The 15,013-nt window shown below is 50.3% G+C and overlaps 1 protein-coding gene across 2 annotated transcripts in view; it reads left to right on the forward strand.

Moving 5' to 3' along the window:
• Nucleotides 1–2,194: 2,194 nt before the first annotated feature.
• syt1a (synaptotagmin Ia) overlaps nt 2,195–15,013 on the forward strand; it is a 36,148-nt gene continuing 23,329 nt past the window's right edge. Inside the window, exons 1-2 of one of the 2 annotated variants that reach the window (XM_037243422.1) lie at nt 2,195–2,309; nt 10,845–10,900. The gene's annotated coding sequence lies outside the window, so the exon portion shown is untranslated. The remainder of the gene's footprint in view (nt 2,310–10,844; nt 10,901–15,013) is intronic. The other variant, XM_037243421.1, reaches the window with a different exon arrangement.

Below are 15,013 nucleotides of genomic sequence, written 5' to 3' on the forward strand. Positions count from 1 at the left end.
GCTATTTAAATGTTGCTGCTTTTGTTTGGCGGCGGCGGCGCACGTGGTCATCACCGCAGCGCTTAATTAGGAGCCAGAAATTCTTTCTCTGCCGTCATAACATTAGGTACACGTGGGTCGGCAACCTGGAGCCGCACGGCGTGTTACCGCGCTCGCCTCCAGCTGCACTCTGCGTGTCACGTGACCCCGCCCGACTAAAAATAAACCCTACATCATGAGGCTGAGTGAAGGTGATGCGCCTTGCGTGGCACACCAAAAGATGGAATGATTCGGCCTTGAGAGCCTTTGAGAGTGACTGTCGTGCTCAGCTAATTGACTCCTGAAAAATGGGAATGTTAAAAAATGCATAAAAAAAAAAAAAAAAAAGATAGAATCAAGATGCAACAATAATCCTCCAGAATTCTGTGCTGATTAAATCAAACAGGCCGCAATCTCCTCTGTGTGACCTTGTTGGGAGCATCCTGTCATATTCTGCCCCGAGGCATCTTGTTGGCACCGTGACGATACATCACCTCAAGGCCGCTCGCCCAGAGCCAACCTAGGAGGCGTCGTTATTTTTATGTTGGCTTCATTGACACACAGCTCCCTCATGTAGTAATTAAAAACTGATTTTTTTCCCAGCCCTCTAAAACGCAGCTCACGGCCCCCCGGTGGTCCGGGGCCCCTAGTTTGTCTAACTGCCCGTGTTGACACCACAGACCAGATAGCATCGCCGCTTGCTTGTTCAGTCAGAAAATGTGCTCATGATCTCCTCGACTCTTTTTTGGTCTGACAATAGGAGCCATTAACTGGTGCAGCTGGGGGTATTAGGAATAAAAGAAAAGAAATATATGCTGTCATTTCTATTTGTGCGCAAATGTGAGCAGTGGCAGCGTTAATTGGATTTATTTAGAGGGGGAATTGCATTGTATGTCTGCTATTGTTGAACTGACATGAAGACTTGGGAAATGAGGTGAAGTGGTCATTTGCATTCGCGGAAAAGTCTTCTCTGCTATGGCGTTCGGCGAGAGAAGAGGCAACAGTAATTCCCCACGAAATTTCTGCACATGACATTGTTCTGTTTCTATTGCTTGTGCCTTTTACACGGAATCTTTTTAAATGTACGCTACATAATACAAAATGCGCGGTTGTGTTGTTTGTCCATGACTTGCCGTACAAGCGTTGGTGCGCATGCGCAACAAGCGTCCAATTTCCGATATGGAGATTCCAAAATGGCGGACGCACATGTTGTGTATTACAGTACAGCGTGGACTCAATTAACGTCTTTTGCTATTTTCTTGACGTTTAAAGTTCATATGTTATAAATAATAATCAACCTAGATATGCCTTTTGATCCTCGTTTACACTCCTTTCGCCGTGGAACTTTGTTCGAAGGTAAGTTACGCTAATCAAGTCTGCCTGATTCCCTCATGATTGATTGCCTCATTATTTTGCAAATGTAATTAAAGTGTCATTGGGCTTGATGTCACGGTGATGATGGCTTCATTTTTTTTTAATCGTTTTTCCTATACCATGAAATATAACAAATGCCGAATGTGTTTTTTTACGTGTAGGCTGTCATGGTCACTTTTTGTGCGGGCTCGTGTCTTGCTAACCTTTGCGTCAAGCCGAGTGCAAAACTGCCGTCCGAGCACATTGTTACGACTGCAAATGTTGTGTTGCTATAAATAGTCGATTGATTATTTGACTGTGGCTACAGAGCTGCCTGCCTGACCTTTCTGAGCGCTGTGACAATCTTTTTTTTCTTACAGTCGTTAGCTGCCACAAGCCATCATTATACGTTGTATAATAATAAAAATATTGAATATTGTCGATACTGTATTATGTAATTGATGTCGCTTCTTCATCTGACCAGTTCCTTAGGTACATAAGTCTCCTAACACGATTTTGATTGACATTTTTTTTGGTGCGGTTGCCATTTTGCAGCTTCCCAGGTCACCACGGTGATGCAACGACCTTGCAGGTGGTTTTTCTGTTGCTTCTCTGGAGAAATGAGCCTGGGCCTCACAAACATGTTCTTACAAGTCCGCTATGACAGGTGAGGGAGGGGTCGGGGGACTCTCACATCCTCCTCTTGCAACCAATCACGGCTGAGCGCTCGCTGCCGCGGGATGCTGGAGGGATTCCGAGGAACCGTTCTCCGAGTGTCGTCATCATCGTCGCCGGCGACAGATCATCATCCAGGCGCCGCCTCCGAATTGCCCGCCCTCCCTCTCTCGCTCGTGTCCCATCTCGGCGCATTGCTGCCTCTCCAACTCCAGATGCCTCCGCCTCCCTGCAAGGAAGGTGCGCTCACCGCCATCTGTCAGGTAAGAGCAGCGACCACTCCTTTTTTTTTTTTTTTCCCCCTCCCTCTGCGCAGGAACTCGCGGAAGGTTCTGTCCCCATTGGCTTGTTTTCCCGACCGGTGTTGTTTTGTGTGCGTGCGGTCGTCTCTGGTTGCGAGGGGAAACCACGGTGTTGCTGTGTGTTGGATGAATGGAGAGGGAGGAGGGGGAGGGCAGCTTTCATCTCCTCAATCCCATCAAATTGTCTTCTTGTCCTTTTTTTTGTGCTTTTCCCAGGAAATGCTCAGTCGATTCTACTGTACTTTTCGCCCGCACGAGCGACTCGAGTGTAGTTTTCACTTTTGAAGGTGTCGTAGCGAGTCGTGGTCCTCCTGTGCCCAAGTCGAGTCGCGCAAAAGCGCTTGAACTTTGGCGTTTCAAAGTCCACTAGCTTAATGACTTCTCCCTGCCTCCCTCCCGGAACGCCCTCTTGCTCCTCTTGAGATGATGCAACATCTCGACGGGGAGCCGAGAGAAGGTGAGGAGGAGGAGGGAGGGAGGGAGGGAGGGAGGGAGGAACGCTGTCCAGGTGCAGCTGTTTACCGCCAGCCTCGGGAATACATTAACCAGGAAGCTCCCCGCTGGCCCAGCGTTACCAGGTGACGGACGCAAAAGAGCGTCCGGAGCCCGGCGCTGACCCCTCCCCTCCCCCAGACTATGCCTGTGTTGACGTTCTTGGAGACCGTGCAAAAAAACTCCCAGAAATCCCAAATGTAACATTTCATTTGAGCAAAATTGACTGCCAGTCAAGCAGAAATGTCTCACAAAATTGATGCGCTTTTGGCTTGATTACCTTGACAAGAATCAAATATTTGATATGGATGAAATTGTTCCATTTTCACCATTGGAAATTTAAGAGGAAAAAACTAGATGAGGTATTTATGTCTATAAATGTCCACCCCCCACGCAAGCCAGCGCTGTTGTTGAAATTCCCCGCTTGCTTCCCACATAAGTAGTGCCGCTGACGCTTTCTTAGCAGCTGTCATTTGAGCATCTTCCTTAAGAGGAAATTGCTTGTGGCCCCAGCGCATTTCTTTAATATCCTGAGACAGCGTGTGTGTTTATTAGAAGATGAGCGATTGGCCTGCGCACCCATTCAAAAGCGCGTTCTGGAATATCGTTGTACACGGCTGCTTCTGAAAGTCAACTCTGTTGTGATCGCACCAGCGTGCCGCCGGCCGCTCAAACTTGCCTCCGATATGAACATCCTTGTTTGTCGCCATGGCAACCAAGTCTCCCGCCGGGCTGTGGGTTGTCATGCCAGCCGCGCCGTGCCGCTGCCTCCCCGCCTCCCTTTTCTGTAGCCGGGTCGGGATTGTCCAGCTCGTTTTTTTTTGTTTTTTTAGGGGCAGCCAGATGTGTTTTCATCCCAAACATGTCCACCCAGTTTGACGGCAAAACACTTATTAGCGCGCGCTCGGGCTAATAAGGCGTAATCTGCTTGCGTTTGATATCAAGCATCTCGAGATTCACAGCTAGCACCCGGCTCGGCTCGGCCCGGCCCGGCCTCGGGCGCAACTTGCCATTTTCGCGCTGCCTTATTTACTGTTGTGCTAAGGAGCCGGCGCGCTGATAAGCGCGCAAAATTCAGCATCGCTTCTTATCTCCTAAATGAGCGTGTTACCTTGACGGCTCCAGGAAGAGATTGCGCTCCACTTTCTAATCAGCCTCGCGCCTGACTGCGTCTTCAAACGGTGGCGACGACGAGCCGGCCCGTCAATCACGTGCACCCCTCCCACACGCGCATGATCTTGAAAAGAGAGACCAAAAAAAGGTTAGCGTCTCGAGATCTATTTTGTTGAAAAAGTCAGATTAAAGAATTTAAAAAAAAATTAGGACAAAAGGTTAGTTTTTGTGTCAAAAAAAAATTGTAGAGGAAAAAGTCACACTTCTAGTTTTTTTTAATCAAGTAGCTCCCACAGTGCTGGCGTGATTTGTGTAGCCTGTTGAAGATTTTTGCTGATTGAAAAAGCGGGGCCAATCAGAGGCGGCCGCTGTCAATCAAGCGCGTCCCCGGAAGCCGACGCTAATTGCGTATGCAAATGAGGCGAGCCGAGTGACTTTGCATCGGCTCGGGGCTTTTGCTGATTGCCTGATAAGCGCCAATCTCCTTACGCCGTTTGCCGCCGTTGACGAGGAAATGGTAAATGGCCTTCAGTCATCCACATGGATTGATTAGACTTGGGTGCTAAAAAAAACATGAAGGCATCTGCCGCGTCCCGCCCCCTCTTTGACTCGCCACGTCGCAGGCAAACACGGCGACTCAGTCCCCGCGGCATCTTCGGCTTCGGGGGTCAGCTCGGAGCAAGCGGCTGTTTACACGCCTTCTTATCTTCTTCCTCTTCTCCGCGTTAGATTGACATGGCCAAGTCGAAAAGACGAGTGCCGCGTTGAGTGCACTTGGTTGTGGAGGGGAAGAAAAAATAAATAATACACCTGTCAGCATTCGTCATGACCATCACTAGTATCGAAAGAAATTCTGGAGCTGCTCACTTTGCTGTTTGACTTCCGCTTTAAGAATCTTATGGCCTTTTTTGGAGCCAAAAAGAGTGAATGCGAAAAATGTATTTTACCGGATACTTCCCGACTCCCTTGCACCAGCATCTCGCTTCGAATTGCCGACACCGATAAATCGAGTCAGCTCGGCCGTCAGGATGAAAAGCTAAAATTCGCCGTGCCATCAAAAATGTCAGCGTGCAGGGACGTCGATTCATGAAGCACGATCAAAAAAAAAAAAAAAAAAGGCATCATCGCCGGTCTGGTGTCATCTCGGTGTTCGTTTTATTTGACGTGTCGCGGTTGCTCGGCGGCAGAACAAAAGCTGCTCGCGCGCACAATGTTGAGTCAATTATGGAAAGAATTAGAATGTAGCCATCAATTATCAATCGGCGAATAATAGGACGGCGCCGGCGTCATTCCAAACGGGCTCGCAAAGCCGCAGGCTAAAAACCCCGCGGCCCCCGGAAAAATGTCAACATTTCCATTTTCCGCCTGCGCGGCGGGCTGAATTTCAAGGGCGTGCATTTTCAAGTGCCCCTCCCCGCCCCCCCACGGAGACGACCTTCACGCTATCACTCGCTTTCCCCGCATCTTCACAGGCCAAAGTGTGCACGCGTGAATCAGCACCTTTCAAATGCTGCATTTCCATGACAACTCTCTCTGCTGCAACAAACAAAAGTCAAATGCAGACCGTGGAATCGCTAAAAAACAAAACAAAAGCCCCAATAAAAGCATCCCGCCCTCGTTTCATCCGCCGTCGAATGATTTCCCGGGGCCCGTTCCGCCCAATGTTCATTAGGCGTAAAAAGTGAAATGAAACGCGAGTCAGGTGCGACCGCTATTCACCGCGCCGCTAATGAGCTCGACCGGGCCACATCAATGCGGTTCCGCTTCACCTCGCAAATTTCCGATTGTGTCCCCGGATGGGTTAGCCGACACAAAAATCGCTCCAAGCGCTTTGGATAATCTCCAGCAACAATGGAAGGTTTTCTGATGATTGTCGCTCGCTCGCTAGGTTGTTAGCTAATATTGGACATAGCCAAGCGACTAGCTTTCATCTGGCATCAAGCAACTTGACTTTTGAAAAACGGTTTGGACTATAAGTATGACTCTACAGTTCTAACTTTGATTCGCTAGCCGAGCGGCGAGCGCACACCGGCGACTGCGCGGCTCAGATTGGCTTTTTATCTGCTCCCCAACACGCCCCCCTCCCCTCCAGAATCCATACGTGAGCGCATCGATCTTCTCCACTTAGCAGCGCGGCGTACAAGTGTTATCTGCGGTCGCGCTGAATTGAGGCACTCAGACGCCCGGCATAGATTTTCCCAGGGTTCAAGGTCACCTCGAGGTGCAACGATAAAACCTGAGGACAAGTACTTTTTTCCTAGCTAACGAGGAGCTCGTTTTTTAACAAGCTGCTCAGGATTGCGGCCAAAGGAGGAAGAAAAGGGCAATTTAGAATTCACTCGTTTTCCAAAACATCATTCTTACCATCTCGGAAATATTTTTGTGAGCGTGGAATTCTTCAGAAAATCATATTAGTCTCAAATAAGTGAAATTGCCTCATTTCCACGAGCCAGCTTACGGGCTTGGGCCATTATCGCCGGCGATCGGAGCGTATGGATCCGGCGGATCCGCTAAACAAATCACGTCATGCCGAGTCGCGTTTGGCCCGTTGACGTTAAGCAAACGTTTGACGGCGCGCGGCTGGGCTCATCGTGTGCGCACGCACGCACGCACGCACGCAGCGTGTCTGCATCCATTCGCCTCACTTAGCGCTAATGGCGTGTATTGAACAACAAGCAGGCGTGCTCCAAACACAAGCCGGGGCCAAACAAGCACGCCTAATAGAAGCCGAGCGGACGGGTCGCACAACGTCCCGAGCCGTCCGGCTAATCGGCCTCGATGGGAGACGTGCGCCGAGCGCCGTCCCTCTTTGTAGACCGTTAAAGTGGATATGGATGGCAAAAAAAAAAATGGCGTGGCAATATTAACCTCTCGACTGCTTTATTTTGCCGTCGAGCGCCAAGTCGTGTTTACGAGCGACCCGTTCCGCTAGTTTATTGAAACGCTTATTGGCACGCAGACGAGGAACTCAATGGAATATTTATTGCGCGCCAGGCGGTGGGCAAACGGTGGCATAACAAGTGTGTTAATAATTAAAAAGGGCAGCAGGCAATGCAAACATTTGGCAGCCGGCGGTGCTGAAAGTGAACACGGTCCATTCCTGGGCCCAGCCGCCGCTCTCTTTTGAGTCTGTAAAGGTTAAGACCCATCCTCCGTTTGCCCTTTGCACTCACCAAGATCTCCCGTTGACCATAAATCAGAATAATCCTGGTAAGCTACGCTAACGCTAACTAGCTATCTGTTTGTCAGCGCACTTGTGTAGAAGCTCCAATGTCATTCAGACAAAATCTTGATTGTTTTCCATTTTTGAAATGATGGATTCCCGTGACGATAATGGCCGCCGCTCGGGCATAATGCGTAAGTAATAAACGCGTCTCGGCCAGCTGTTGTCGGTCCCGGGGGAATGGGAGGGCGCTCGAATCGGGCGGGCGCTCATCTGGAGAGTCGGCGGCGGACTTCTGGCTCGGCTCGGCGGCGCTAACTCGGCTTTGACCTAAATTTCGCCGGCCCGGCCGCCGTATTTGTCACGCCATCGATCACAGCTCGAGTTTTTTCCTCATCGGTCTTGGCGTCAACCTTTCCCGCCGGCCGCTCGATCGGCGATATCAATCACCCGTCAATGCGTTTCAAAAGTGACAGCGCCGGTGCACATCTGTATTTGTGACCTCCATCACGGCTGACGCGGCTCCCGGCAACAATCCCTAATGATTATTTATAATCCTTTCTTTGTATATCATTTTAGGCAGAGTGTCTCGTTTTAAGCAAATAAGCGGAACGGACATGCGGCGGCGCCCGAGGCGCGGCGCTAAATGCATTCAAATGCGCTAGCCAAGTGGAACAAAGTCAAGTTGAACACAGTCGATCTGTTGACACGAGAACTTTGCCAGCCTGCAGAATCTCGGAGCTAATATTTGTCAATTAATAGTCGCAAGAAACTTTGCACCAAATCCTTGTTGTTTGTTGGAAACCACTGGAATCACACGCTAACTTGCTAGCTCGTCAGCCTTGACCGATTGTGCGCCGCCGCGCTGTCCCGTGGAGGCTTCAAAAGAAATACAAAGCATCTTGCGGGTACAGTAGCAAGCCCTCCTTCCATCTCAGCCCTCTAATTTCCGCATGCAAATGTTTCGGCTGGGTGGCCGGCGCCGCATAAATTACATTTGCATGCCGTTGGGCGCAGGACACGGCAGAATTACAATTGAGGAGAGCCGAGGCTGATTGCACTCAGCTCTTTTTTTTTTTTTTTGCTCTCCATAACGCTTAGCGCCGGCTGCTGCGAGGACACCCTGCCAGTCTAGGAGCCCCCCCCCCCTTATTTGTAACGCTGCGGCTAAGTAGGCAGGCGGAACGTTTGGGGAAATAACGGCCATGTTGGTGTGACCCACCGGGCGAGGCACCTTTTTGCTTCCATCACAGAGACTTGGACCACTTTGATTGGCGGCCATTAACCTCCGGCCCGCGCTCTCTCATTCATCCGCTGCTTTTTTTCTCTCCTCTTGCCATCAAAGGAGAAATCCGAAAAAGGGAAGCGACGTCGTCTTGACATGTCGGCTGGAGTCGTCACGATGTCGCTCTGCTTTTTTGTCAGATTTGATGACCGGGCGGCGGCGGCGACAGCGACTCTTTTAATGAGGCGGGAAAGGTCAAAACGTGACGCTCGCTGGAATAACCAATGGGCTCCTGTGAAAGAAAGAAGTCCACCTGGCTAACTTTGATGTTTCCATTTTGAAATGGAGCTTTTGAAGCCGAAGATTGCCGATTTGCGAGCAATCTTTTTTTTCTTTCATACTTTTTGAGCCTCTTTTTGATGAAACGTAAACACGCCAACAGATCGAGCACTCTGACGTCGGAGCTCGCAACAATTTGGATGTAAACATTGAAAAGTCTGTTTTCCGTATGTCTCCTTGAAGCCGAAAGCAGATGCTCCCAAATAAGGTTTGCGTGCAGGCGTAATTGAATTGTCGTGTACTTTGAAGCCAAATGCGCCCCGGCGCTCGGGGCCGTGTGCTCGTCACACAAACTCGATTAAAGCGAGTCCAACCGGTGGCCGGCGAGCCGCTTCTGACGCACAAACGTCAGTCGGCCCCGCGGCGTATTTTTAGCATTTTCCCGAAAGCAAATCAGATTTTGTCGTACGACTGACATTTAGTAGCGTGAGCGTGCTAATTTCCACCCAACAAATATGCAAATTGTCTTCAAAACAAGCCATTAGGAAAAACGACTTCATTATGTGTGACTTCAGAATGAAACGGAGAAAATTGACTAATGTTGATAAATGTCAACCTACGCGTCCTTTGAACAGTCACAGAGTTCCATTTTGATAAAAAAAAGGATGCGCAGGTGAAGCAGCATGTGGCTCAAGTTATTTTTGGATGCCCGATTGACTGCCAGCAAGTTGTTTAACGCTTTTTGCGGTTTCTCGCTGCGATTTCTTCCCAACACCTGCGAGTTGGACCACTTTGAAAAGAAAGCGGCTTTTTGATGAATGCCAGGCAGAAAGTGGGTCGCCCTCCCCATGGAGGCATCGTGTGCAGTCATGCTTGTCTCCTCCAATAAACCAAAAGGGTGGGGGGCAATTTCTAAACTACAAGTTTGCTTTTCCATGACAAAAAGCCACAATTGAATAATAGTCCAGTCACATGTTGACTTTTTGATTTGCATGTGTTGATTACAACATCCGTGCACAAAATTCACTCCTGTTTTTTCTTCCCTCCTTTTTTATTTGCCTTTTAATGTCACCTAATTTAGCGAAATGACAACGGCGGCATAATCACAGCATGCTTTTTTTCCCCCCCCCATTTATTTATTTGATTCATTATTTTTAGGGGGCGATCACGACAGGTTTTCACATCAAGGCAGATTAATATTGAGTGGCAGGCTCGGCTCCACCACTAAATTAAAAAAACAAACAAACCAAAAAAAAACAATGGAAAATAGTGACTAATTCCCGTCACCCCAAACGAGCAAAATTATTCATGTCGCCTCGCCGCTAATACCCCGATGAGAGAACGGTGAAATACTAAGAAGGCTTTTATGCTAGCTTAGCAGGAAAAAAAACTGGTTTTTGCGTGACCTACTTTGTAAAGAGTCTTGGATGCGCTCCGCTTGCTCGTCCCGCCGAAGCTTTCATTTTGCTCATAAGCGACTCAACCATCTGTTTTTATCTCATTTGTCTGCCTCTAATTGGCGTCACTTTTACGGTAATTGCCTTCGAGAGGCGCCCGACTCCTCAACGATTGCTTATCAGACAGCGGGGCCCACACGCAAAACAAAGTCGCGTCTGGAGTCAAGTCGACGGACATAATGGAGGCCCCGCTCGGACTCCATTGTCGCAACGAGCCCAGCGTAATGTTTGCTGCGTAAACACGGCGGGCGGGCGGGCTCAGGCTTCTCGTGGTATGGCGGCGGCTTCATCACGAAGCGCAAACATGCGAGGAGCGCCAACAAGCGGACCTGGCTTGCCAGTCGACTTGGAAGGCAGCGAGGAAGTTGCACCCGCCAAAAGAGACAATGGGAAGACGCCAGCCCCTCCCTACCCGGTGTAATATCGCCACGCCGGATATTATGGCCAGCGTTGAACGCGCGGCCCGCCATTGTTCCCGTCCGCTCCTTCCTGATCAACAGATGCCGAGATGAGCCGACGCCTCGTATTGTCATTCCTCATTTTCCAAGCGGACGAGCTCATCCGTCAGACCCTCCAAACGGTGGCGGGAACATCCCCCAAACGTCGCGCTCCCGGCGACACTACCGCCGCTCGCGCTCGTTAGAAGGAATTGATTGCGTTAATTAGCCCATCCCGTCTGCCTTCGGGCCCAACGAGTGTTATTTAAAACACGAGCGCCCTCCTTGCACCGACTTCATCCTGAACCGCTTTTCCTTTGTGTCTTACAGCAAAGGCCTCTGTGAAGCCGGACCAGAAGGACCCCGCCCGACCCAGTCAACAAACGGTGAGTGGCTCATTGAACATGCAGACCCGGTCCTGTCGCTCGGCCTTAACGAGATCCGGAGGCGGGCGATCTCATTTGCCGCACGCAACACGGGGCCGTCGCGCAGCCATTCACACTGCGTCCGTTTTTTCACTGATTTGAAAGTTTTAGTTTAGATCCAATTTGCAGCGTAATATTCAAGACCGAGGCTGCGGCGCGGCAAAATCGCACGGCCTCGGCGGTCAGTCAGACGCCGTTGAGTGATTTGCAAGTGTACGCCGCCGTTCCCTTGATTTGCCACGTAATATTCAGCGCCGCGGGATGGCTCGGCCGCCGTGATTAGGTTAGGAAGCCGTGGCAAAATCGATCATTTTAAGCGACTTTAGCAAATTTAAAAACTATACTCCACACTCATAAATTTGCATTCTCAACACGGCCATTTCGAAACGCGCATAGTCGTGGTCAGAAAAAGCACAGAGAATGCATAACAGAATGGCAGCGCTAGCAATGCTAAGCTAGGTTTTATTTTTGCTCGTCTTTTGTCCATTTGTATTTTGATTTTTAAATTTCTTCTGGTCTCAAATCCAATTAATTGCAAGTGTCAAGTCTCGGTGCAGCTTTTTGACGTTTTGTCTTTCGCCGCTTGGGTCACAAACGACTAATTATCACTTTCTGACGCGTCGGGCTGTCATTTGTGATTGATGCGCAACGTGCGCGCTCGCCGCGTAGCTACCTTCATCCGGAAAACACCTCGGCCAGCTTCCATTAGCGTGCATATTAATCACCCGCCCGGCTTGCTAGTCCAACTTCCACGTTGAGCAAAACAATCTTGAGCTCTGTCACGAGCATCTTTTGGCCCGTGGTCAGCGTGTGGAAATGAAAGTCGCTGCCGCGTCTCCCTGTGCCCCCTTTTTAATCTCGCCACGCCGCTATTTCATTTCCTGCCCGCTTGGATGAATCAAAGCCATCTCGTGTGACTGTGGCACGCTTTACATTCCTAATCCACATGATGGCACCAGCTCGTGTTATCTCGGCCAGATAAACCAGCACCTGCGTCAGTCCTAGAAAGTAGAGCCTGCCTCTGCAACTCCGTCTTGGGTCGTGAAGGCTTCGAGTGGTTGCATTTTAATCGGGCTGCAATGAGGACGGCGATTCCTGGTCACTTGTCCGTGCGTGGTGCTGGAGGCCGCCGTCGTTCTCTAAGCATCAAGGCGTGACGCTGACACAGTGAGAGAGGACAAGGCTTGTCCTAGGGGACGGTCACCCCCCCCCCCCCCCCCCCCTTCCCTCGTGGTTGTCTGATGTGTCCCCTGTGAGCCAAAGCGTCTCGGACACATTGCGGTCGCCCTGAGCTGGAGGAGATATGACAAACACAAAAGGTCGACCCTGCTTGCCGCCGCCGCACGACACCCGACGCCGAGCTCCGCGCTCGCCCGGCTAACGTGTTCTTAGCTGGCTCGGTTCAACAGCTTATCGTTCGTTCAGCTTGCGTTACAAAGCGCATTTCATACACTAGCTAGGAAATAAAAAACGCGACCTTCAATGGTTCTCGTGGAGGCCGAAGCGGGTGGGCGGGGCCCAATCTCTTCGGCGGGAGCCTGCTTTAAGTCGGCCGGCAGCAAAGAGACGCGGCGTGTTTGTCTTTTCGTTCTTGAGATTTGCTGAGAGGCCGGTCCGGCACCAGAGCAGCTTGAGTGATGCGGCGCCAACTCGCCACAAAGCAGCACGACAACCTTGAACGGGACGACAACGGCCGAGATGCGCTCAATGCCCAACCGCAATCGGGGAGAGAGCAGAGATCTGGCGTTGGGGGGGGGGGGATTGGGGTCCCGCGCCAAAGCACGCAGATGCTTGTTTAATGTGGCGCTGGCCGCCGCTCGGCTGAAAATAATGGAACACGGCCTCGTAATTCATGTTGTCTGTTTGCGGCGTGGCGACGGCGGCCAACCTTCTGCCTCAAAGCAGCGCCGGCCCTCCTCTTCCTTTGTTTTCATCCGCGCCGACACCTCCGCATCGAAACGGGCCTTGTGAGAGTCGACCGTCGACGAGAACGCGCCGTCGGCCCGACTTGCGAGCCGTTGGCGTCACGCCGGCCCGGGTTGCCGCGGCAACTGAAAGCGCGCAGTTATTTCGGCAAAGTGCGTCAGGTTTCTCGCACCTTCCGGAAATAAACTCGCGAGCTGCGTCGTCGCCAGATGAGCGACGCCGACGACGGCATCGTAAATTATGAAGAATCTTTTGAAGAAATGATGCCCGCAGCAGTGACTAATTGAAAGCAAAACAATCAAAAAGCTTTTCCAATCTGCAGAAAAGCCAGAGAAGGTGCCATTTGAATTTTTGCGAGCCTCTCATGACATATTTGTCCGTGCGTGACTGAGAAGGTGCCAGGCGAGCTGCAAGTGCCTTCTTGAAAACGGAGGCGGAGCTCTTCACTTTGATCTGAGAGTCGCTTCATTTAGCCGACCGGAACCCGGCACGGGCCTCTCGCGCGCTTTTTACCGCCGAGTCTTTGTGACCTTGGCGGGACCTCCAAACATCCCGTCCAAATTGCCACGCTTCCCTCCCGTGACCCTTTGGCTTACTCCGAAACGCTGACCCGACACTTTTACAGCGCCAACAGGAGGTTACAGACCCGTCTTGGCACTTCTCATAATACGCCCTCGCAAAAAAAAAAAAATACTGTCTGATCTAAAACAGGTGCATCTGGCTCTTTAGATGCTGTCTCCGTGGCGACGATACCCCCCCCCCCCCCCCTCGCTGTCCTAGTTTGGCTAGCCTGCCCTCGCTGAAAGACGTTACGCAACTGCGCCGTTTAGAGCCAGATAGTGACCCAAACGTACTCGCGTGTTGGAAAAATGTCCACATTTCTCAACACACCGCTTAAAACCAAGCAAAAAAACAAATTCTCATTTATTTGTTGTGATTTATTCAATTGGAAATAATAAATACATTTTTAGCGCAAATATTTAATGACACAAATCAGTTGTAAAAAATACTAAAAATATTCCAATGAAGCTATCCAGGACTCTGAATAGAATTGAATTGCTCAGTGGTCCAAATTAAGGTCTGGAGAAGGCCATATGTGGCCCGGCAGCCATACTTTGAAACACTGGATGGCGTCTCGGAACTCCGACTGGTCGGCGTAATCTTGTTTGCTCAGGGGCATCGCGCCTGCGACAAAAGGTCCGCCGCCTCGGAGATATTTGTGAGCCCCGTCGCGATAAGGCACAGGATGTTTGCCGTAGATGCGCACCGGGCGCGATTAGCATTAGCGGCTAGCTGCTGGAGCTGTGACTGTTAAATTGAAGATGACTCAAATGATGTAAAATTGCCAATTGGTTGCTTCTCTTTTAAAAAAAAAAAAAAAAAAAAAAAAAAAGATCCGCATAAAAACGATTCTTAACTCATTCAAGTTGAGCAAAATAAAGAAGCCTTGGCAAAATGTTTACGGGCTGGAAGAACATAACTCGGGTTACAAAAAGAAATTGTCCTTGGCAGTGAAGCACTCGCTCCAAAACTGGCTCATCAGCTTCGAAGTGACTCCAATTACGGAAACCTTTACAGAAGCATTTTGAGAAGAAAAAAAGTGTATCAGGCTGACAAATAAACTCCCGAGGTTAAATTCTTCAAGGTCGGCCCGCTCCGCCGCCGCGCACCCCCATTTCCGTCTAGATTACGGCGGTAATATCTCTCCTGCGGAGTATGTGTCGATCCAAAGAGTGCCTCTTCTGCGTGTGCTTACATAAGCAAAGGCGGCGGAGCGTGAAGATGCTAGCCAAGCCGCGTCGGGAATTCTGCAAACGGCAACGATATTTAGCGGCCGGGCTAGACATTGCTTGAACGAGCCCTCGCTGCCATTGTTGTTGTTGTTGTTTTTTCTTTTTTTGCGGAAAGTGGCACGAGGTGATGAGCAGAAGGCTCGGAGGAGAAAATGTGAAAAGGCAGCAGGAATGGACGGAGGGAGGGAGGGAGGAAAGGAGGGAAGATGGCTGCAGATGGCTGCTGAAAGGCAAATCTTCTCCCGCGCGCATATTTAGCGGCGCATTTTTGAATGGCGCCACGTGCAAAGTCAAGAAGGATATTTGCGACTGCATTCCGCTTGTGATTTTTTTAGGTCAGGCTTGGGATTCAGGA

Source organism: Syngnathus acus, chromosome 23, assembly GCF_901709675.1.
Source record: "Syngnathus acus chromosome 23, fSynAcu1.2, whole genome shotgun sequence".
Taxonomy (NCBI): Eukaryota; Metazoa; Chordata; class Actinopteri; order Syngnathiformes; family Syngnathidae; genus Syngnathus; species Syngnathus acus.